Source organism: Mya arenaria, chromosome 6, assembly GCF_026914265.1.
Source record: "Mya arenaria isolate MELC-2E11 chromosome 6, ASM2691426v1".
Classification (NCBI taxonomy): Eukaryota; Metazoa; Mollusca; class Bivalvia; order Myida; family Myidae; genus Mya; species Mya arenaria.
In genome coordinates this window covers 65,933,247-65,959,660 of record NC_069127.1, presented here as the reverse complement: position 1 = coordinate 65,959,660, position 26,414 = coordinate 65,933,247, and the positions used below count along the sequence as shown (strand labels likewise).

At 34.8% G+C, this 26,414-nt stretch overlaps 1 pseudogene; it reads left to right on the top strand.

The window, feature by feature from the left end:
- The window catches only part of LOC128237242 (uncharacterized), a 62,993-nt pseudogene extending 37,463 nt beyond the window's left edge, over positions 1-25,530 (top strand).
- The last annotated feature ends 884 nt before the right edge of the window (positions 25,531-26,414 follow it).

Below are 26,414 nucleotides of genomic sequence, written 5' to 3'. Positions count from 1 at the left end.
ACTTTAATTTTGGCCATAACTATAAACTGTGAGACAGACAGAACAGAAAATATGAACATTTATTTGATTTAAGTATCACAAGCTCATCCTCACCACCAGGGTCCCAGTCTTCGTCGTAACTGGGTTGCCCGAAGCCCGGGACAAGTAAATACTGTTTCCGGCAAATTAAAATTCCCAGGTGGTTGCCCAGGCAAAAAAATAGAAAACCTTTAAAGAACATCTTCTCAGAAACCGATGATCAGATTTTGATGAAACTTAACAGAAATGTTCCTTGGATGGTCCTTTATCAAATTTGCTTCAATGGTTTCGGTCCACTGCACAAGATGGCCCCCAGAGGTAAAAATAGAAAAACCTTTAAACGACTTCTCCTCAGAAACCGATGATCGTATTGCAATGAAACTTGACAGAAATGTTACTTGGGTAGTCCTTAACCAAAATAGCCCAAACAGTTCTGGTCTGCTGCACAACATGGCAGCCAGAGCTAAAAATAGGAAAAACCTTTACACCACTTCTCCTCAGAAACCGATGATCAGATTTTGATGAAACTTGACAGAAATGTTCCTTGGGTGGTCATTAACCAAAATTTGTTAAATGGTTCCAGTCCACTGCACACCATGGCTGCCAGAGCTAAAAAATAAAAAAAACTTTATACGACTTGTCGTCGAAACCGATGACCTTTTTTCGATAAAACTTGACAGAAATGTTTGTTTGGTGCTCCTTTACTCAAATTGCCCAAATCATTTCGGTCCACTGCACAACATGGCAGCCAGAGCTATTAAAGTAAAATTTTTTTTTAAATAACTTCTCCTCAAAAATTGATGATTGTATTTCTATGAAACTTGACGAAAATTTTCGTTAGGTGGTCTTTGCTTGAACCTTTTGGCCAGTGGAGCACAGGCACTGATGTGCCTCTTGTTCCCAAATTTAGATCCCTCTGTTTTCATAATTTCTTCAGCAACAATTCACAAATCCTGATTGAACGTTATTATTATATTGAAATATTGGCTTTCGTACATTTACGCATGAATTGGTTATTTTGGGCAAGTAAAACTGTTTTTGGGCGAGTGGTTTTCTTCAATTACTTGCCATAAAGGACAAGTGCTGAAAAAAATAAAGGCGAAGACTGGGGTCCCGATATCTTGAAACTACTTAAGTCTATTGTAACACAATTAAGTTAATCTCACTATTCCCCGGAATTCTGATTATTTTTTTTTAACCTAGTTCAAGGTTGACAGTGGAAAGCATCTATAATATTATGAGTGTAAAATTCCATGATTCCAGTATTAAAATTATTGTAATAAGAGTGTGTTTCTATATTTATTCGTATATCATGATGTAGATATTGCGCTAAATTTCGCTGCTTAAAATTCCCCTGGTGTAATATCAAAATCCCCTGGAATTCAGACCAAAATTCCCAGGGAAGCTTCTCAGAAAATCTGGCATGTAAGCTTATGCTACTGTTGAAGATATGAACATTAAACTGTATAAAATATTGCATATATGGTTTGCATCCATGCTTTCTGTTGTTACAAAACTATCAGGAAGGGGCATTTGGAAAACAGATTTTAATGAGAATTTCACAGAACAGTTGTGTGTTAAATTCATTGATCTTCTTTGATCAAATTTGATTTTTTTAGCTGAGACTGTTCCATTCAAAACAAATTCAACTATAATTATATATATGTCAGGAACTCATTTTCGCATCAATACTGCGCCAATCAATTAAGTATAAGATATTACTATATTATTTCAGAAATTCCTGCTCAGTATCCCAGGGGGCGTGTTTTCACCGGAGGGTGAGGAAGCATTACTGAAGACACTCACCATTGGCCACAAGATGGAGCAATATGACGCTATACATGAGTATGTACATGTATAAATAAAGTCCTGCGGCCGTATTCAATAAGCAACTTCGATTGAACTTGAAATTAAGATAAATAAAACTAAGAATTTTGATTGGCCTGTATATTTAGCTGACAAATAGGCTGAATGGAATCGCTGAGGCATGTCTAAGGATAAGGATAAGATCAGTATTGAACACTGGCCCTGCATATGTGTCAGTGTGACTTTATTAAGCTGAGCTCTTACTTTGAACTGTATGCTTATTTTACGACAACCATGGCCGATCAAGGGCTTCGGCCTCTGTGAGAGTTTATGCAGGGCTTGAATTTAACTTTTTTTTGATACTCGCAATTTTTTGCAAGTGCTTAAATTTTCAACTCGCAAAACCAGACACTCACGCACATTTTTAAGGCAAAACGTTGTGTTTGCAAGGCAAAATATATATTGTATGGAAAACAGTGATTTAAGTTTTGGTTTGATTGATTTAATGAATTATCATGGTATTTATATAAACGATATCATCATATATGTAACACTGACAGTACGTATGGAGGAAATCTGATCAAGCCAGTATTGGTCTGTGCAAAATATTTTGAAAATGTTCCTTTTGTCATCTGTGTTGATGGTCAATTTAATGCACAACTCCCTCTTCCACTTTAAAACAGTTTTAACGGACAGATTATTTCATTTTGGCTTTTTTTTGGAAATGATTGATCATCGCCATCAGCGATTTTAAATGAACATGTGTAAAAAAACTTCTCTTTTTGCTTGTCATCATTATACAGACTGTGTCTCGATACGATTATCACTAAATACCGCTGCCAATAATGGTAATGAAAGACCAGTCTACAAAACTGCATGGTAATGAGTACCTGCCAAATAGTAACAAGTACCTACCTGCCTGTGCGCATAACATTAATCTACGTCATCAATTTCTGTATGTTAATTGGAAAACAAAAGTAGGCATTTCTAAAATTAGTGTTATACCTATTGTGCAGGAATTGATCACCAATTATGTTCATATCTATTTCGAGGATTGCATACTTTCTGCAAATTTTGAACTCAATTTTTTGCGAGTGTCTTTAAATTCAACTGGCATTTTCTAATTTTGGCTCGCATTTTGTGAGTGTGCAAGTGCTAAATTCGAGCCCTGGTTTATGTCCTGTTATGTTGTAGTGCATAGTGTACAGACAGAACATAACCATGGTAAGAGCTATGCTGGTTCTTTAATGTGTGCCTTCCTGAAGACAATAAGTACTTTTAGGGGATTGAACCTGTGACACCTGTGTTCACTGTCAATTGTCTGACCACAAGAGCATGGATCAACCATGTGATACATTGTGGAAGCATTGCGTTGAATCAGGAGGTCATGGTCCAAATTTCGCCCATGTTCTTTGATTTTACAAGGAGAATATAAAAATCAATGATTAATAATGGTCATGCATGTCAAGTTAAAAAATAGTGGCCATTTTGAATTTTTCGTGGCTAACGGGATTTTCCCAATAAGTAGATCCAAAAGAGTCTCCATGTCAATTTTGGTGCTTGTATCACAATGTGAACGATTTTTTCACTAATCTGCTGGGCTATAAGTGCTACTGTCCAGTTTGTACAGTAATTTGAGCACTTGCTCTTGACCAAGGTATCTTGGGGTCAGTTCTCGGCCTGGGCATATGTGAATTTGCTGGTTACCAAGGTGGTCATGTAGGTTTTCCCCCCGGGTGCTCAAGCTCCCCCCACAACATAAAGACCACACACCGTCGTGCCAATGATAGTGACTTATTATAAGTTAACATAACTCCATTCACGATCTTTGTAAAATTAATCAAGTTTAAATTAAGTACCTGTGATGTATTCTACTGCAAAGCCTTAAAGAAAAGAGTAATGATAAATCTCTTTTGGTTAACCACTTCTGTAACCAATGAATACAGCGATTTCATAACAATAGTGTCAGATATCATAAACGTCTAGTTCCTTGAATGAAAAGAATCTTGAATATAGATTAATGAGTGGTTTGGAAAAGATTGGTTAGTCTCAAAGAAATAAAGAATCATTTTTAATATTTCTGCTTTGAATTTATTGACATTAAACTGTAGAATTTCTATGAAGAAAACATCTAACTGCAAATATATCAGCTTGCATGAATTTATGTATTTCCTTGTGTCATATTCTTAAAGTTACATAATTTCCAGAAATGAAAGTCTCATTGTGTTTAACCCTTTAGGGCATGTATACGAGATAGGCCGACATAGCTCATTAGCAGATGTATACGCATCTGGCCGACCGTATCCATTACTGGATGTAAACACATGGCCCGCATATTTTAATAGGGTCATTTCAATATTTCTATTTTGCATCTTTCTTTTTGTAAACAATATCCCGGATGTTTATAAAATTAAAGTTTAACCTTTTGTGTATTGATTTTCCCTTGAAAATATTGTCTGCTAAATTGAGAAGGTGTTTATACTCCCAATCGCAGGTGTGATATCCCATTGTGACGTAATAAGACCATGAGCTGAGTACTGTATGGAATTTTCCCCAAATTCATTGATGCGTAAATCATTAAATATATTACGTCAGTTCAGTTTACCATTAAAATCAATTGAGATTATATTTATTTAAAGGTAATATTTTGTTTACAAACAAAAGAAACAATTAGTAGATGAAAAAATGATGAGTTAATTTTCTGTGAAGCTGATATATGTCCATCATAGTTTCAGGCGTAAAATAGGTCATGTGCAAGCGTTTTGTTTGATCTAGATCTTTTTATTCATACCGGAAAATCATTTATTGGCTTTCTTTTTGTAAACAATTTTATGAGGGGGGAAATAAAGTTAAACAGACACCCTGGACTGGATCTCTCAGCTGGATGACACTGGATATTCCTGACATATTTCTTTGTATTATACACAAGAACATAAATTGTCGGCTTTTTAATCCAGATGGGTCTTTTGTATGATAGGGGTAATAAAATTTAATTAAAAATGTTAAGTATTATATTTCGGTAAATCAAGTTAAGATGACTTAGCAACAGGATGTGATTTGTTTGCGGATTTCTGCTGATCTGATGGCTCGAGGGAAACCCCTCCCCACCATCACCCCCCCCGCCACCATGAAGGAAAATATCTTTGTTTAAGCTAATGAAATAAAGTTAACTGATTGTTACTTTTAAGTGTTGTTGGTTTGACACTCCAGTTTGCTTTGAATTTGAAGCCTGAAGAGCCTTTAAGAGCTTCTTAAAAGCCAGTTTTGCTTATTGTGCAGGGTGCTTAACCTCATTTGAGGCCTCAAGCGGCCTCCAAACCCCTCACTGAAATAGTCTCAATCCTTCAGGTGCAAGGTCAACCACATCCCTGACCATTGAACATGTGAAGTCACAAGTGTCATACATTTCACGATTTAATTCATTTGGTTTTATTTATTTCAGCTATATAATGTCATGTAGTCCTGCTCACCAGCAGTTGCTGTCGTTGTTGTTCGGTATCTGGTTTACGATGGTGCACAACTCCCAACAGAACTACATGAGCACGGAGGCACTGTCTCGAAGTGTAGCAGGGAGTATGTTCCATACATGTGCCATGGACCCAGCCAAGGTATAATGTGAGGATGATGATGATGATTGATCGAATGATTGATTGATTGATTGATAGATGATAATCAAGTGAATGATGATGTTGTTGAATAATACTGGATATTGTGTTGGTAGTGATGATGAAAGATTGATTGATGCATGTGATGATGATGATGGTGATGATGATGATGATGATGATGATGATGATGATGATGATGATGATGATGATGGTAGTGATGATGATGATGATGATGATGATGATGATGATGATGATGATGATGATGATGATGATGATGATGATGATGATGATGAAGGTCATGATGATGATGAAGGTCATGATGATGATGAAGGTCATGATGATGATGTTGATGATGATGATGATGATGATGATGATGATGATGATGATGAGCTCTCAGCTGCTGGTTATAATAAATTTAAGGCAAATTTTGCTTATAGCAAATGATTATAATGTTAATGTATAATCGAGGCAGTTTGATATCTAGAAATAACTCTTTAATACACTTGCAGGTGGAAAAAGCCAGTCGAATAATGCAATTGTTGATCGACAACTTCGGGGTGGCAAGAGTGTTTGGGCAGCATAATATCGAATATTTCGCCGAGGTCACCCACATAGAAATTCACGTTCGAGAAACATTTAAATACCAGTATAGTTACCCTGCGTAGGACATTCTGCCACGTAAGTTTGGAATTCACAGAAATTTTAATTTGCATGCCAATAAATCTGCAGAAATCGACAAATTTAAGAGTTTCTACCCAGCTGTTAAAGCAATGTATTTTGAAGAAGAGGTGATTACGCAGGTTGTAGCGATTGTCTGTGATGAGAAAATTAATGCATGACTCATTATTGGTAAGTGGCATCTATTGTGGGGATGAATCTTTGAAGAGGGGTTTATTTCAAGCTGCACGTTTTAACTGAATTGTTTTGAGATTTGAGAAATTATTGGAACAGCTTGAATATTTATTCTTTGCAACTAAAGTGTGGGCGATAAAATGAATTGGAAATTATTAGGAGCTTGCAAAAAAATGTTTAGAAACCCTTAAATTTATCGTCTGTGTATATGTGTATGAAGGCATGTTGTAGAAGTATATTTAGCACACATGTTACTCTGTTCATTATGATTGTAACAACAGTTCGGAGCTTTTTAACTCAAGAAATAATTACTAATTAATGCATATTAAAAAAAAATCACAGTTAAGTTTCCATGTTTTTGCTTTTATTTCATGGAGTTTTTAAAAATCAGATAACTAGAGCTATCATTGGTATTTTTTCTGTTTTAAGTTAATAAGTTTTAGCTTATATTTTAGTTTTATGCAGGGCTGTCTTTCTGCTGTAGAGGAAAAGGGGCTTTAATAAGGGAATTATGCAGAAAAAAGGGAATTTTCAATGCAAGCAGTATTATTCATTCATATAGTAATATCAAATGAGTGTGTTTTGATAGAATATATAATTTAGATTTAGCATATTGCAAAAAACAATACCTTTATCATGGACATTTTTGTCAATTTTTTGTTATTATTTTCTACATAAATAAAAGTGGGATTTTGGCATGAAAAAAGGGAAACATACTTTTTATGGTGTCAAATTGGGCTAAAATTCTGCCCCTAACAGTAGAAAGACAGCTCTGGTATGTAAAAACATCAAGTATGTTGATAGGTTAATTCAGTGATGAAATCTCTCAAAAGAGTGTAAATGTATTCACATTCATTTTCTAAAATAAATAAATTGACATATTCAAGAAGAATGACACAGAAAGGCCTGGTTATACTTGTGTTTAGCTTTTTTTAGTTCATCTATTTTTCATTAAATAAAAGGGCAAGGCATTTTCATAGACTTGGTGTTTTTGATGTCAGGAGCCTCTGTGTCATCATTCTAGGCGTGCAATCTAAATCTTTGATCTTGGCCATAACTCATCAACTGTAAGCGATATCCTTATTAAACTTGCTACACATGTTCCAAAAACATTAGACACATGTACAGCAAGGCTTGTTACCCCAGTCTTTATAATAATTATGCCCTTTTTTGACTGGAAAGAGCAACAACAGACAGGTGTTCGTGTTCGCTTGGCGGCGCTCATGTTTTATAAAACATTACGTTTGTTGTTTGAAACACTCTCTGAACTTGTTATTCCAAAAAAAAGAAACCTGCCTTTTATAAGACAATTTTTAACAATAAAAATCATGACAAACATTTTAATGATAGATAAAAAAAATTGATATTACTGTGGTTAAAAATAAAGAATAAAACATAAAAAAAATAGTTACAATAACTTCTGAAGGATTCAATATTTAAGGTTCTTTAAACTTAAATTAAATCTTTGAATTAAACTTGCTTAAAATATATATTTGAACTTAATATTGTTCTACATGTTTTAAGTACACATACACATTATACAGAAAAAAAAGGTTAGATTGGGGGAACTTCAATTAAGGAATTAATTACAGGATTGATGTCATTATTGGGGTATGAACGCAGTAGGGCTGGTCAAAGTTTTTTTCTAAAATGTTGATTAATATTTTACGGGACTTGTTGACATAATACAAACAATAACAAAATCAACTATTTTCATGTATATTGTTATGCGATGAATTTAAAACGGACATATCTGAAGATGTTGCATTCATTGGATGATAACCGCAAATGCCGGAAGGCAGTTTATTTAAGGAATGGAAGATGAGGTGTAAATATTAAAAAATGGAGAGCATGATCTGTTTGTACTAGAGACTGGTTCATGATTCTACCCACTTATTCGTTATCAAGTCTAGACCATGTCTAAGACATATTCTTTATGACTTTTTGCGATTTTTTTACTGACATAAGTGCAAATTCCACGTCCTTTTTTCCACCAATCACATTGGATATATCTCATCCTAAGTTTCCAGACTTCCTTATTGCATTTTGAAACATGAATGAACCTTTAAGAGAACGTTAGATTATTTTCTTATAAAAAGTATATAAGTTAATGTATCGGATTCTGATGGAAATTGAACTAGTCATTTGAATACCATTAAAAATTGGAAGATCACATAAATATTCATATGGTAGGTTGGCAGGAGATAGTTATGTTGACTTTTGACTATAATAGAGTGTGATTACGATCTTTAAAAATTGAACCAGGTAGGTGATTTGTCCGCGAACTAATGGATTTCCACAGATTCAATCGCTCAAAGCAAAACAAAAATAATAAAGAAATATATATATTTTTAACTAATTCCAAAAGTTATCCGATTGCTTTCAGTTGTTACTTTATTTGTTGAAACTTTATTTGTTGTAAATATTCACACCCAAGTTTTCTTAAAATTTGAAGCTATGATAGCCCTTAAAAGCCAATTTTTCTTCTGTAGCAGGATGCTTCCCCCCTTTTGTCTCACCTTCAGTGCCCCCTCCCCAACAAACCCTCACTCTACTGAAATGGTTTCAGCCCTTCAGCTCCCTGGTCAATCACATCACTGTGAACACTATCATGTCTATCACCGGCATGAAATCTGCACTCTCACAGATTAACCGTTTTGACAATTTTTTATTTCTTTTTGGCTTGGAATGAGCCAAATTGTCCGTAAATGTCTGAAAATCAGTGATATCAGATTGCAGTTTTTGTGTCACCTGAAAAGACGACATATAGGGGTTACTTTTGTCGGCAGCGGCGTCGGTGGCGGCGGCGGTGGCGGCGGCGTCCGCGTCCCATTTTCGCTTGTCCGGGGTATGTCTCCTAAACTATTAGTGGTATCAACTTGAAATTTCATATGTAGATAGATCTAATTGAGGGCAAGTGCAGTGCACAAGAACTGTTGCTCTTGCTTCCATATTTTTAGAGTTATTGCCCTTTGTTATTTTTCATGCTTAAAGTTTTGTCCGGGGCATATCTTGTAGAATATAAGAGTTATCAACTTGAAACTTCATATGTAGATAGATCTCATGGAGGGCAAGTGCAGTGCACAATAACAGTAACTCTTGCTGCCATATTTTTAGAGTTATTGCCCTTCGTTAATTTTCATGCTTAAAGTTTTGTCCCGGGCATATCTTGAAGAATATAAGAGGTATCAACTCGAAACTTCATAGCTAGATAAATCTCATTGAGGGCAAGTGCAGTGCACAAGAACCGTAACTCTTGCTTTCTTAGTTTTAAAGTTATTGCCCTTTGTTATTTTTCATGCTTAAAGTTTTGTCTGGGGCATATCTTGAAGAATATAAGAGGTATCAACTTGAAACTTCATAGCTAGATAGATCTCATTGAGGGCAAGTGTAGTGCACAAGAACCGTAACTCTTGCTTTCTTAGTTTTAAAGTTATTGCCCTTTGTTTATTTTCATGCTTAAAGTTTTGTCTGGGGCATATCTTGAAGAATATAAGAGGTATCAACTTGAAACTTCATAGCTAGATAGATCTCATTGAGGGCAAGTGCAGTGCACAAAAACCATAACTCTTGCTGCCATATTTTTAAAGTTATTGCCCTTTGTTAATTTTCTTGCTTAAAGTTTTGTCCGGGGCATATCTTGAAGAATATAAGATAGCTAGATAGATCTCATTGAGGGCAAGTGCAGTGCACAAGAACCGTAACTCTTGCTTTCTTAGTTTTAAAGTTATTGCCCTTTGTTAATTTTCATGCTTAATGTTTTGTCCGGGGCATATCTTGAAGAATATAAGAGGTATCAACTTGAAACTTCATGGCTAGACAGATCTCATTGAGGGCAAGTGCAGTGCACAATAACAGTAACTCTTGCTGCCATATTTTTAGAGTTATTGCCCTTTGTTAATTTTCTTGCTTAGGTTTTGTCCGTGGCATATCTCGTAAACTATAAGAGGTATCAACCTGAAACTTCTTCCGTAGGTATATCTGATTGAGGGAAAGTGCAGTGCACAAAAACCGTGACTCTTGCATCTATATGTTTAGAGTTATTGTCCTTTGTTATTTTTCATGTTTAAAGTTTTGTCCGGGGCATATCTTGAAGAATGAAGCTTCCTTGGGTGACCCTCTACAAAAATACAACAAGGGGTCATGATTGATCAACAACAACAGCAACATCAACAAAATAGCTGACTTCCTGTTTTGCTTTAAAAAAAACACCTCTGAAACTACCACTCCAAATTCAATGAAACTTTACAGGATGCTTCCTTGGGTGACCCTCTACAAAAATACAACAAGGGGTCTTGATTAATCAACAACAACAACAAAATGGCCAACTTCCTGTTTTGCTTTAAAAAAACATCTCATTGCATGACCCTTTACAAATATAAAACAAGGCATCGTCATCAGTAAAGATAAGTTAAATGGCAACATCATTTTCTATAAATGAATAAAATGCCAATCTAACAGCTATAATGTCGACAGTAAATAATTCGTCAGGCGACACATCCGACTCGCGGAGTTCTAGTTAATATTTACGTTCAAAAATTGATTTTTTTTGGCTGAAAGCGTTACAAATGTTTTTAGAAAAATGAAATTTTCGGCAGTTATCCAAACAATTGTGAGATCTGTTCTATTGTGAGTTATCTTATATGACTGAATTGAAAGCATTGATGCCAAATTGAACTGTTTCAAAGACACACAAAAAAAAAGTTGTCAAATCTGTGAGAGATATAGCTTTAAGACATGAGGTTATAAAAGTTCAATGACCATTATAGTTCCTTTATAAGTTGAAGTAGTTGAGACCGCAGAAATTCAGTTCTCAGAAATAATTTTCCTGTTGCTCGAGTTATAAATGAAAAAAAAATTATTTTAAAAATGGTGAAAGTAATATGATTTGCTGTAACATTCAGGAAGTGAATAACATATTCGTCCGCACAAAAAGGTGAATTAACCGCAGTAATTAAATAACTGTTACAATTTATCATAGATATTTTTTTATCTATAAAAAAAATACCTTTAATTTTTGTTTAGAGTTTTTAACATTAACTGTCACACAAATCCTTTAAAGAGATATTCAGTTATTTCATTTCTTAGAAAGAAATTTATTTTTTAATTTTATATGCCTAATCTTTTTTGTATCTATATATAGAAAACGTGATGTTGATATTAAATAACCCCCAATGGGTAATGGTATTATTGTTTATTTTCGATATTGTGCTCTGATTGATTTAGCACGACATCATCTAACCTATGATAAACGATGTTAAAATTATTGGCTATTCATTTGTACAAATGAACTTTGTTGATGACCTTTCTTTATGTAACAATAAATACTCAGGTGCAGAAATAATTATAGATATTTAAGTTACCCGGTAGGCAGATTAATAAATAGGCAATTTTCCTGTGAGTTCAGGGAGTGTTTCCAATTCTTGTTGTTTTATGTTTTGTTCAGTTTCGTTGACCAAGGACTTTGTGATCATGGTACAAAATCATCAACCTGATTACAATCTTGAATAGTTAAGATTAGCATTTTGAAAAAAGGTAGTACTTAGCCAGAGTTTTAAAATTTTGGCAGAAATCAAATTGTGAAAAAAAAACAATAAAAAAAATATATTTCCAAAACCTCATTCTTTCCAAGGCATAAGTGACCAATGGCAAATTTGGCCAGTTACTGGTAGAGCTTACATAGTTACTTATGACATTGAGTCCTTTGTCCGCCATTATATTTAGTTGTTTATGTGTTGAGGGCATGTTATGTTTTCTGTTTGCATGTTTCTATAGGCATACAAGCATTCCGTGCATTAGTTCAGTATATGTTAGTCGAGGGTGTTAAATCAGGCTTTCACCCGTTCAAACATGGTAAGATGGTTCCCGGGTTTTCTCCCATTGGTGTATCTCCAGCTTGCTTCGCTTATTACTGTAAATTCATTTATGTTTGCTTGCATTTATTTAGATTTCATGGATTTAAAAGTACATTTGCTGTTCACTCATTCTAGGGAACATTAAAACACGATTTTTGTAGGAACATCATGCAACAGAAATCGTGGGTAACCAATAGTCAAACCGTTTCGATATTCTCCATGAATTGAGAGAACATAATGGCTAGCATGTGTGTAGCAAACGAAGTGCAACAGCATAAATGACTTTACAGTATTTGATTTCTGAATGATGTGGTGTACCCCCCGGTAGACATTAACACCTATAACATTGATCTTATTTGGAAGTAAAATGTATGTACATTTCATGTTTTGGGTATTTCATCTAACATAGATAGATTTTAACACTATTACGTTTAATCCATATACGATAATTCATAAATTAGAAACTATCATTAACAGTTTGTTTTCTTAATATATAGATGAAATACAGTATTTAAGGACTGCTTTTTATATGGTCCTGAGTAGCTGTTAGTGAAAGCACTGATAGTAAATATGTATTGCTTCACATGATTTTTGAACCGAAGTCTTAATTTGGTAAGTGGACATCACTCCACCTAAAATTAATTGAACAAAAATAATAATTTTCTCATCGAAACAGCTTTAGGGAAAATAATTCCGGTATGCGATGTACATTTTCTGGGAAAAAGTCAGTTTTTTCGTTGGTGAAAGTTTTCATTTATACTGAATTCAGTATTTTGGGAAATATATCTGCTTAATAATGTTTTGTAAAATTGGAATTTCAGTTATAGAACACTTTATTTTCAGTATTTTTTCAAACTTTCACCCATGTATAAGTGTTGCTGTCAGCGATGGTACTGTCCATGTCATCACATTCAAGATATCAATTTTAGAATATTATAAATATTCATACAAAAATTGTTGAGTTACACCTCTTCACTGACTCAGATAAACTGACGAGCGATGGCATCCACTAGAAGTACTCTTGTATAATAACTATTGAAAGAAGCGTAAAAAAACTATGAATTGCAAATAATGAGAGTTAGTATGGATTTAGCATTATAGTCCTGCCCACATTATCCATAAGTTTTTGTCAGTTTGTTCACCATTGCAGTGTGCTACACTAGCTGCTTCCCCTGCACATTTTCTGTACATGTAACAGCATAGACTCATTCAATGCTTTTTGAAGCAAAGCTTTTCAATGCAGATTATTGCTGTCTATATACACATTTCTCTTAATACTCTTGAGTTTTTGTTTTGATTGGTATGAAAGCTGATAGCTTATAGAATTGCGCTTGAGTTTGATTTCGGTGTAGTAAACCAGAAATTGTTTCCATTTTGGGAAGCCATAAGAAAGAACCACAGTCTGGGATCGAACCCAGAACCTATTGGCTGAGAGACAGACTCCTATTTCCTCCCACTCCAGCCAAGTAGATCCAAATAAATCTTACACTCTCGACCATGGAAGATACTTATAATCTCATTCCACATAATAATCTAAAGATTTGTTCTTGTAAGTGTCCATTATGCTAGAAAATGCATAAAGGAATCAAACGTTTACCAGGGGGCATTCCCCTCCGATCCACCTTCTAGTAGAACTGTCCTTGACTTAGTTTGTTTCCACTTTGTACCTGTGTTAGTTTAATCCATAACTTGTTCCACCCGTCAAAAGCTAAGCCAAAAGTATATTTCCGCTTTTGCTTCAGTGCAATAGCCAATTGGTGTTCGGATTGTCTTGTTTTATTCTTTACTTAGACTCCCTCATTGCACTGTAAGGTCTTGCAGCAAGACTGAAGTAACTTATAGTTATAACTAAAATACAAGTTTTATCAAGAAATACCACCATGATTTGTTCCAAGTCTCGAAAGGCTTGTAAATGCACAACCTCATGATACTTTGGCTAATAATCATTTATTAGTACTTTATTTTTCTATTAGATTAATAATACATTTAATGGAATATTTATGAATTATTAGTTGTGTCAGTTTTCAAGTTTCCAAAGATTCCTCCTAATATCTTAATACTCCTAAATTCTATGTGATTTATTAGACTCCCAGTGTTGAACATGAATTATTCTTTCATAACGCATCAGTTCCTCTGTCCAGAGCCATAGCAAGAGGCCTGGTGCAATGATTTTCAACTTTACAACACGAAATTATAGCAATGCTTAAATATATTAAATATATTTACTTATAAAATTTTGTCATCATTTTATTTCCATCATTTATTGTATACATCTAAATAATGTTTCTTGCCTTGACCTAGTAAGACATTACTTTATATTCGCATATATAAATTTATTACTTATCCTTCTCATAACAGCCTTATCCAAGGACATTTTTAAATAGTTTCATAATTTAATAAATTGTCAAGATTTGTCATTCTCTTGTGGTCGTTTTCCGAAGTCATTGTGCAAACCATGTCCAAACAGTTCCAAAATGTTCAAATGATATTTGACATATTTTTATACCAGGGCCCATAACTCATATTCCCTTTGTGCGAATGAATTAGAGAGAAAAACATTGGCATTTGCTATGCGATGCTTTTGTTTAATCAAGAAATTGGGCTAGTAACTGAGTAAGTTATATTACAATTTTCTTACCTTTCTTCCTGTAACAGCAATAGCAGAAGACAAGTATGTTGACATGGCTCTCTCTCGCCTGCGCTCCGGCCGGGAGACAGACGGTTCCCGTTCCGATGGTGAGGATATGCGGGATGGAGGAGGCGATGATGATCGTGGGCACCATGACGATGGCGAAGGAGAGAGCAATCTTCTCGTCACGTCCACGGTCTCTGTACCTGAGGTGTCCCTAGTTCCCTCCCCAGAGGTCTCAAAGGTGGGAAATTTTTGATTGACTTATTGAAAAATGATTTACCAGAGATTTCTTTAAGTTTACTTTGTGTCTATTAACTTGTCTGTGTTTTGAAAAAAAAAAAGTTGAGGTATTTTCAAAGCCTTGGCGTCATTGGCCAGTGTAAATGCCATTCAAATACTTTTGATATTACTTAAGATTAATTATTAAATTGATTGTTCTGTTATTTGATGAAATAGTTGCAGAGTTTTGGCCCTTGACCAATTAAGAACAACACAAGAGTTGGCACCCACTTTTTGTGCTCTAATTGCTTATATTCACTAATTCATCACATCGGAAATATTTAATTTTGCATAATAAGTACCGGTATGTGAATTATATCTTCTAACTTCATGAAAACACTTAAAACTTAACATTGTGAAAATGGTCAAAATACATGATGAAAAAAGAAATTTACAAACTTGAAAACAATCTGATTTTAAAAAATAAATGATCTGCAGTGATTTGTGATAGAATGGGGGGGATAGGCAGATTAAATTTTGTGAATTTATCTAAATATCTAGGTCTGAAAGAACTAGTTCTTGTGATGTTAAGTGATAGTTTGAGAATTGGGGCTTTTTAAGCCAAAAAGTCTCAGCTGAGACAACTGTTGCATGCCAGGAAATTTGATTAATGAAATAATAAAATCTTCATGAACTGATAAAATCTTTTGTTATCCTTTCCGAGACTAGATGATTAACTATTTTGGTTGGAAATGACAAATCGTATTGATATTGTTTCAGCGACCAAAGTCTGTTGAGAACAGCCTGAATGAAGCTCACAACAACACTCTTCCGAAACCAAGCCTTAGCCGCTACAACTCTGTGAAGCGGAAACAGCTAGAACGACTACGACAGCGCTCTGACTGGTTTCTCGGACCAAGCATGGTCAGCAGCCCCAGCATAAACATAAGCAACCCAGTCATCCACATTGCAAAACCAGCACCATCGCCACCATCTCACGAAACTATCAAACCTAAATTATCAGGGAACTCAGTTACGCGATCGTCCTCAGACGGCGCGGTGTTGGAGGGATTCTCCGATCAGGACAGTGTGTGTAGCGAACGCTCAAGTCGTAGTGAGTCGCCCGCTTCGGAACCCATCAGGACCAATAATGCAGCTATGTGTGTACACAAAGATATCGTGCACGCGTCCACGTTAGACGATATACACATGGAATATGATCAAGAAGAGGAGAAGGAAAATATTATTGGATTAACAGATGATGAATTGACAGAATCGGAAATATGTTATTTTATGATAGAACACAAATACGGAGAGCCGAAATCCTAGCATTTACTGTCATACATATCTAACCTCTGTGCTCAGTGATTTTTTTCTTCTAGAAATTTGGAGTATTTCCGAGCATATGAGTTTGAATTGAGTGAAAGTAAAAATTGACTTTCATAGCACCGTATTGAAGCAATTCAATCCATGTCATTGAAAGGTCAAAGGTTAAACTTTCGTAAGTTGTCCAGGCTAGTTTTGCTTATTTCAATGATTTGATTGGTCAATAGTTATTATTGGATAAATATTGACCAATCAATGAACACTTTGGCTAACTTTGGCCAATCCAGAGAATTAATAAACAGTTTTATACAATTGAAAGTTGCCACTAGCCTAATACAAAATTCGTAACTTAAAAGCTGTACACCCACAAATTGATGGTTTTGACATCATTTTTTTTGTCTTGGAATGAACCAGTCTTTGCATAAATATCTGGAAACCAATGACATAAGACTGATGACAAAATATCAGATTGCAGTTTTTAATATTTACGTTCAAAATTTTGTTGTTCCTAAAAGCATTACTAATGCTCTAAGGGCTATTCCAGTAAAACATATGTCCCACCCCAGGAAGGCACTTTCAAAATGGACCATCCCCATTCAGAAGTTTATTTGATGAGAAAAGAACCCCCTTTAGAATATTTTCTGAGCAAATTCGGACCCCCTTGAGAAGTTTATTTTTTTATACGTCTATATGCAAAGATTATTTGCAATTACTCTTTTGTAACTCTTTGATCAGGTGAGCTATATAGGACCTTATAGCTCACCCTAGTTTCTAAGCCAATCATCACCCAGAGATTTTCAAATCTTTGCTCGAATAGGTTTCATATAAGATCACATCTGCACCCAATAAGTTAATTATGTCTCCCCCTCTCTGGGGGAGACATAATGTTTTTGCCCTGTCCGGTAGTCCGTCCGTACGTCACACTTCGTTTCCGATCGATAACTGGAAAACCGCATGACCTAGGATCACCAAACTTGGTAGGGAGGTTGGTCGTGAGGTGTAGAGGATCCCTATTGTTTTTGGGGTCACTAGGTCAAAGGTCAAGGTCGCGGCGACCCCCAATATAAAAAACATTTCTGCTCAAAATCTTGAGAACGGTTTGACCTAGGTTCACCAAACTTGGTAGGGAGGTTGGTCATGAGGTGTAGAAGATCCCTATTGTTTTTGGGGTCACTAGGTCAAAGGTCAAGGTCGCGGCGACCCCCAATATAAAAAACATTTCTGCTCAAAATCTTGAGAACGGTTTGACCTAGGTTCACCAAACTTGGTAGGGAGGTTGGTCATGAGGTGTAGAAGATCACTATTGTTTTTGGGGTCACTAGGTCAAAGGTCAAGGTCGCGGCGACCCCCAATATAAAAAACATTTCTGCTCAAAACCTTGAGAACGGTTTGACCTAGGTTCACCAAACTTGGTAGGGAGGTTGGTCATGAGGTGTAGAAGATCCCTATTGTTTTTGGGGTCACTAGGTCAAAGGTCAAGGTCGCGGCGACACCCAATGTAAAAAACATTTCCGCTCAATATCTTGAGAATGGTTTGACCTAGGTTCACCAAACTTGGTAGGGAGGTTGATCATGAGGTTTAGAAAACTCCTATATTTTGGGGGGTCACAAGGTCAAAGGTCAACGTCGCTGTGACCTCTAATGTAAAAAAATATTTCCGTGCAATATCAGGAGAATGCTTTGATCTAGTTACATTTTATACCAGTTTGATTGATTGGAAGAACTGATAAGATGTCATAGTATAGCCATGGACAGGATTCTGTGTTTATAAAAAAAAAGTCTCCTTAAAGCTTCAACTGAATTTATTATGTCTCCCCAATTAATGGGGAGCCATATTGTTTTTGCCCTGTCCGTCAGTACATCCGTCACACTTCGTTTCTGCTCAATAACTAAAGAACGCTTGCACTCAGGAACTTTATACTTGGTATGCTAGTTGGTCATGACTAGTAGATGACCCCTATTGATTTTGAGATCAATAGGTCAAAGGTCAAGGTCGCAGTAGATATTCACTATTTAATACAGGTGAATAAACCAAACTTCACTGTTGGTTTGTCTCCTGTCCATAATTACAAATTTCATGTCCATCTTTTTTTTTCTCAGATACGACCACACAATAGGGGAGACAAGCGCTTTTTCAAAAAAGTAATCTCTAGTTATTATAACTAGGTCAACAGACATGGCGCGCGCCAAATGAACTTCGAGCAGCCAATGGGCACGCTGTATACGGCCTTTTTCGATGATTGGCTTAGAAACTAGGGTGAACTATAAGTCGGTTACAGCTCATGTTATGGAAAATAACAAAACTTATTACTGGGCTTTGCTTGTAATAAATTTTGTTATTTTCCATTAATAAATTTGGTTATTTTCCATTATATGGACTATAACCTACACACCACGGTTCTCTTGTTTCTTCATATGTTGCTATAAGTGCATATTAAGCCACATGAGGCTGAAACTTTCACCCATGTAATTATATACAACCTAAAAATAACTTGTGGTCGAAATGTTAAGGGGACGAAACATTCGGATTTATAACATTTACGCAATACGTACAAATTATGATTTCTAATAAAATTCTAGACAACTGTTGTCAATTTCAGGGGTCGACACTAACCATTTTTCTAAGGGATCCCGAAGGGACACCAACATTTGAAATCAGGTGTCCCTTCATGAAATTAGGAGTCCCTTCCACTTTTTACATTTTTTTCATTGTTGAGCCTGTTTTAATATTAAATTCAACATCCTTTTACTTTTCAATTTGTAATGCAAGTATAAACCACCATAATTATTATACATGTTTTCAGCAGCATGTAATGACAGGTTAGTAGCACTGAATGGCAGTGAGGTATATTTTGGTCTCTAAGTTGGTAGATTGGGTTCAAAAGCGGGAGAATGTCTAAGTCCCTTTTGTTTTCAGTCAAAAACAGAGATGGATACAATGTAAACAAAAACTTGATGTTGTTACTATTTTTAGATTTTTGGAAAATACGCATAAAATACATCATGGTTCAGGGTCTTGTCAAATGTCGGTGCTTTTCATTAAGAAACTGTAGGAATATTACATCTGGCTTGTGAAAACTCCAATCAATATTTAGTAGAGCTGTTGATAAATCAATCAGACTGCCCAACAGTCGTAGTGCATACTGGAAGAGCAGACGACCAAAAATTGTGTATACATGTTAATTTTCGCGCCAAAAAGTCATAAAATTTTATAAATTTATTGAATTAGTGAATAAAACCCTGAAAATTTTATTTCTATTATTTTTTATCAAGGCATAAAATATATGTCTTTAAAATTAACAAAGAATATTGATAAGTTGAATGCCAATTAACAAAGAATGCTGAATGTAGGATGCAGTTCTTTTGTGTCGTAAATGTTACTGTAAATACTCAAAGGTCGCATCATATTATATAAAAGGTATCACCAGAGTTGGCATCTTTTTGGGCGGTTCTGACACATAAGCAAAACAATTCCACATAAGTATTTTACCGATAATAAATCTCTGTCAGCTCTGACCTTGTTTAAAATGTAAACAACAAAACGGAAGCGTTAACCTGCATGCGCCTATGAAATGACCTGTTTATTTATAGATTCATGACGTAACTATAGTCAAATAGTCAGCTATACTTTCGCTTTGATGAGTCCGATAATGATAATTAATAATATTGTTTTGACATGTGCTGTCAAGAAATTTAGGGAGCCCGAATTTAGGTAATAAATTAATTAAATGCTACTTATTTATTGATATTTAGCGTTTATCAGTCAGAAATTTAAGTGTCCCGACGAAATACCGGACTTCGAAGTTCAGGTGTCCCTCCTGAAAAACTGGTGTCCTTGGGATCCCGGGACCCCGTTAGTGTCGAACACTGCAATTTGGTATACTTACCACGAAACGTATCCACACATGCGGCGCAACTATTGGTTTCTAGCCAATTTTGTAGGTTGGTCTTCGACCACGACTTTACAAATTCTGGCGCCTCCGCCATCTTGTTGTCAAGGGACGCAACTTCTGATTTCCGGTACCGCGGAACCGACTCGTAATATCGCGAAAATTTGTATCCAAACCAATTCTGTACACGACGTTCGGTAAAATATGTTATATGGATAAAAAAAACACCGGTATTTCACCATCGGGCAGTGAATATAAATGGGCAGATACGGTCAGAAGCAAAAAAGAAAATGACGCCCCCCTATAGAAGCGAAATTGGACTTATCACCACCCCCTACAGTAGCAAATTAAGAAAAAGACCTACCCCCTACAGAATTTCTTTATTTTGCCGTCCTGGGGTGGGACATATGTTTAACTGGAATAGCCCTAAGAAAAATGAGTCCAGATATTTACGCAAAAATTGGCTCATTCTAAGACAACAAATAAAAAAGTTGTCAAAATGGTCCACCTGTGAGAGTGCAGCTTTAAATTGAATAGAAATGAATGAATTAAAGCGGTGCTGTGTCAAGGACAGTTCATTCTGTACAAAACTCAGTAATTGAAAAATGACATTTCACAAGTGTGAAAGTTGTGTAAAATTCCTACTTTGTGTTATTTAATTTAAAGTTTTAACAAATTTATATGTGTTCTTTATTGATCTATGCTACAAATAAGTAAATTAGTAGAATATTTCAATGTGTAAGAGTGTGAATCCAAATTGTGGCTAGTGTTCACAAATATATGCTTTCGGAAATAAGTGGATACAGATTTCAGTGGATTCGGATAAAGTGGACATGGATTCTAAGTGTGTAGTGTGTAGATTAATTGCATTTAATGTCTATTTATGTAAGTGCTTGATTTGATTGCTTGAATCTGGTATTGTAGATTTACCAAGATTTTAAGCGTTCGGCAAGATTTTATTATACCTTGTGTTCAGCAGTGACTACATGTATTCAAATGTTGGTTTGAGTTTCAGATTTATAAACCTTTTGCCGTCAAGGATTTGGCTGTTCAGAATTCAGGAACTTTCGTTGTTGCTCATGGCTGTTTGCTCAGCTTCTAGGACTAACATACATACACTATGTAGTTAATATGTTGAGTAAGAATTAAAGTATTTTATTCTCTTTTTTTGTCAGATTAGCCTTGCTATAATGGTTTATGGTATGTTCAGAAATATCAATGAATGTTTTGTAGATAATTCTATCACGCAGCAATTTAAGATAAAGATCTTGATAATTCTATTTGGGAGCATTTCGAGAGTAATTTTCGGTTGCATTTTGTCAATGGAGGGTTTTACATTTATTTGTTCTTTTCTTCATATATGAAGGCCTAACAAAAGGTATCGTAGATAGGGATTTTTTCAAATATACTTTGTCAAGATCATAGTCTTGCAATAACGCTATTTCTTGCAATGATGGATGATTTATTGTTTTTTTATGTTTCCTTTGGCCTATCGTTAGATTCTGGATCAGTATTTATAAAAATGTCTCAAGTCATTATTTAAGTACCTTACTGACTACATGATATAATAACTTGATTATTTTCTGAAAGAAAAATAACCCGATTCTTTTATGTTTTACAAATCCTACACAGTTAATATTCTTTTAACTTGACAATAAAAAAAAATGAGTTAAGTTAGGAAATGACTTCATATGTGTTGTGAATTCCCACTCTGATTTTCTTAAGGAAGTATCTCTTTGTTTATTTAAACGTATTGAAAATCATAGTGTATGTATTATTTATTTCGTAATATTTTATACTTATATATTAAGCAAACAAATTTCATGATTATTGCTTATTAGTGAATATTTAAAGTGTTTATTTTACAATTTTAGTGCAATCAAATTATCCATAATCTGTTACAAAATCGTCTCGTACTACATTGTACATGTGTAGAAAATGTTGATATATATTACGCAAGCATTTAGGTCATATATAAATGAATGTAATTGATTTATTAAATATTACTAATATAATTATAACATTCATAATTTTGTGTTTTAAATGTTTTGATGTGCAAAATGTGAACATTCAAAGGTTGCTTTGATCTATAGAAAGCTGTGAAATAATGAAGTGTAAATATTTTGTATGAAACAGTTGTATTTTCATGAAGGTACATGATGGTTCTTGTTTGTTATGAAGGAATAATTGTCTTTCTGTGTTTGTTAATGTTAAATTAAATAGGGCCCTGCTTTTGAGTGATAAAAATGGAACTACATTTAAATACCTGTATAGATTGTATGGAGTTTATCAGTTTATCCCTGTTTTTCAGAGAGAAAAAGTTGTGATGTCATAGCCTTGGCGTTGTTGAAGCCTCAGTCGTTGTCAACGTGCATAAAAATTTGGCCACAATTAAAAAATTTTTCAAGATGTTCAAATGAAACTGAAGGTAATTGTGCACAATATGCACATGGCAAGGCAGATAACTATGGCTTTAATAATTCTTGAGTTATGTCCCTTTATCAACTCAAAAATTAACACAAAACAGGCGAGCGTTTGAACTTGCTTCTTGTGTACTCTTGTCACATAAATCTTTGTAGTTAAAAATGATTTTTTTTTAAATCAAATGTTAATGGTTGTTAATTGTTGAAAGTTTCCAGTTAATTGTTTGTGTTATAATGTTTTTTTTTACGTAAACACAAGTATGTTTCAAATCATTAATGTTTCAAGAACAGCATGTCAATTTTGACAATTAGCTAGTCTTCATATACATGTAATGAATATAATTATATTATTTTTTATGTTAAGTGTTTTCATGGTTATTGAAAACTCAGCTTCTTATTATTTAAACAAAAGAAGAGAAGGTTGTGTTCGATGTTGAGCTGTGTAGAGGTTGTCATTTTTAGGTCAACTCGTTCGAAGAAGAAATTTGAGGTGTTGTCTATAAGCTTGGTATGATAGTGTCATTGTCAATTACTGCACCACCTTGGCTAAATAATAACTTACAGTACACTCAACGAGTTAGACCCACTTTCCTCGCTCACTCCGAGGGATAAAGTCGGTGATCGCGGGTTTCCTCCGAGGGTAAAACTGTTGCCCTCGCTAAAATTCCCCCGAGTTCCTCCGAGTGGCTGGCTTACCGCCGAGTTTAATATGAACGATAGCGTTCAGAATCGTCCGATTTTATGATCCCGTGGCGGAACTCCGAGTCTAATCAGATAAGCAAGAAATCATTCTTGTTTAGAAGTTATTTATTTTTATGCTTATGCACATTGTTAAGCGTAAAAGATTCTTACATGTACTAACGTTTAATTTGTATTTATGTCCGTAAACGCCAATTGAATATTGTCTTGAATTATAAACATTGAATCATTAAAGTATATCCACTAAGTTATTGCATCATAAAGCAGCCGACTATTTACACGATTCTGAACCATGACCTCTGACGTCAAGCGCGTGATCAATACAATGTAGAATATACTATGTATTATTGGTGGTTAAAAATAGCTATGACGTTTCATGGAATTTTCCACAGAAAACAGGCAAGAATGCCTTCAAAACCATGCGCTGTGAACTTGGAACGCGTGTTTGAACGCGTGATTTTCCGAAAATGTGTAACCTAGAATTTCTCGGAAGAAATATGTTTATCAGTCATTAGCAAAAACACGTTTATAAGATGCATGTGCAACTAGTGAAATAAGACTGCATTCTTGTGGTAAGCTAACTTAATGCAAAACGGGCAGAGGAAAAAGAATAATAGCAATTTACTGGGGCCGTCGTAATCGGTTGAAAATTTTAATAAAATAAATATAACTTTAGCGTAGATTCTTATCTAGTGTCCGCAGAGTTTCGCGGAGTTAACCCCTCCGAGGAACGCCGAGTTTGTTATTCTTCGGTCGACTGATCACCCTCCGAGGGCCTTAATTTCAAACTCCGAGGAACGCGGACAGTCGATAAAATCATTTTGTTGTCCGCGATAGCAAAAATCCGCGGAGGAAACGGAAAGTGGGTCTAACTCGTTGAGTGTACTGTAAGTACTGTTAAAAATTATTCAAATGAAACTTGGAACAAGTGTTGTTGGAGACAATCAACACATATACACCAAGGTCCATAACTGTGGCTTTAGTAATTTTTGAGTTTGTACACTTTTTCGACTGAATAACAACAACAACCCAAAAGATGAGCCTTGCATTACTTCTTCAACTGAATAAAATACAATAACGCATGATGAACATTGTATTGGCTTGCATTGGTTAAATAAAACCAATGATTGATATCGAATATGGACATTTGTATATTACTTTGTCAAAAATGAAGATTTATTTGTCTTGTTTTCCTTCTCAGATTCTCTACTTAAAATACATGACACGGTGTGCAATAGTCTCCAATAGGTTGTCAATATACATTCTTTATAAAAGCATTTGAACTTTCACTAATATGATAATTCGATAATAAAACACTTATTTTTTACGCACTAGTCGTGATTTAAATCTAATTTGCTGCATTATTATTATTAAAATATCGTACCACATTGCATTTCTGTTGAAAAATAAATGCCATTAATCACAGGGTCTTCAGAACATAGAAAATCAGACATTTTTGTTACTTTTTTCTTGCCATATTTAATTGCAAATATCCGAAGTTTACATTCATTATTTTGACAAAATGATTGATCTTTCTAGTAAAAATATTAAACAAATTTCGTTTACAATGTGATGTACATGTATAAATACTGTCAGGTTTCTGTATAATTTGATCCCAGATAATTGTCTCATTTATATTATTACAGAATGTAAATTGTGAATGTTGTTTCATTTCATGACATATATTGTGGTTTTATTGACCTGTTGGGGCTTAGCTAAAGTACACTAAAAATTTAGGTTAATAACTCAAGGTTGTGAATCATCCATGTACTTAATGGTCTTTTTTTACCTCCCTTGTGCTTTTGAACATGTACATACCAGGCTAATATAGGGCACAAAAAGAAGTCCCTTGTTAAATGGGTCATATTCCCTCAGTGAATGGTCAATTTCCAAAACTTTAACCAAGCCTCAACATGTTGTATAAAAATGCTGTACCCTATTTCCATTATATTCCATCTGACATTCACCACATATTTGCACCGATTAGTAATCCGAATATACTCAAATGTGACATATTCTAAGTTGATCTATATTCTCACATGTCAAGAAAACATGGAATTAGTTTATAATTAAAAACCTGTTCAACGGTATTTAGATTCAACAATATTGGGTGAATGTCTGTGCTGATGGGTCTAGTATTTTTTACCAGGCGACTGGTAATCTGCTCTTTTTCAATTGTTTTTGAAGTAAACTATTTTAAAACAATGTGTTGTATCAATTATACCCTGTCCATGTTTGTTTTACCTTTGGTCTGTTTTATGAAGACGTTATCGTATATGTGCAAAAAACAACATCATCTGCCATAACTATGTCGACGATATTCAAATGAAACTTGCTCATGCGTTGCCCGACTATATGAAAGTTGGTTTTCTTAGCAGTGATCTCATTTTCACAAATGATAACCTCTGCCCCATATCATTGTAAGAGTCTGTTTTTTGTTTCAGAAACATGTGTAAAAGATCATTATTCTCATGAAACACCTGTAGTGTGTGGACAATATGCACAGTCATGTGTATCCAACCCAAACTCTGGCTTGGATACTAATAATACTATTAGTTATTGACTGATTGGAAAAAACTTGCATGCATTTGTGCTCTTGCGAAATAGGTCCTGTATTAATGGACAGGATTAATGAGCTCATTGCTTATTGTGTCAAGAGGATTGTTAAACATGCTGGGACATTTCAAATTCCATTCTGTCGATCTCAAATATAATTTGTTTGTTTCTAGTTATCCATTAACAGTGATTGGTAGACCATGGTGGCTTTAACCAGATGTTAACTATGATCATCTGGATTTTTGTGAACATTAGTGTATTGTAATAACCAAAGTCCGTGAAGTAATTCCCATGGACCTTCCTCTGTAATAGAGCTACCGGCAATTAACCTACAGAGGAATTAAAAGTATGCATCAAATTTCAAAGGGATCTATTACCCTTATGCACATAAAAGACCGCTTTCTTTCTCTGCTTTAATTAATCCGTTTTAATTTATCATGTATATAATAGTATATTAATGTTGCTATCTGATGTTTTATATATAAATTAAATGTCATTAAAGTGATACCAAGCATGTTGCCACCTTGAACAAT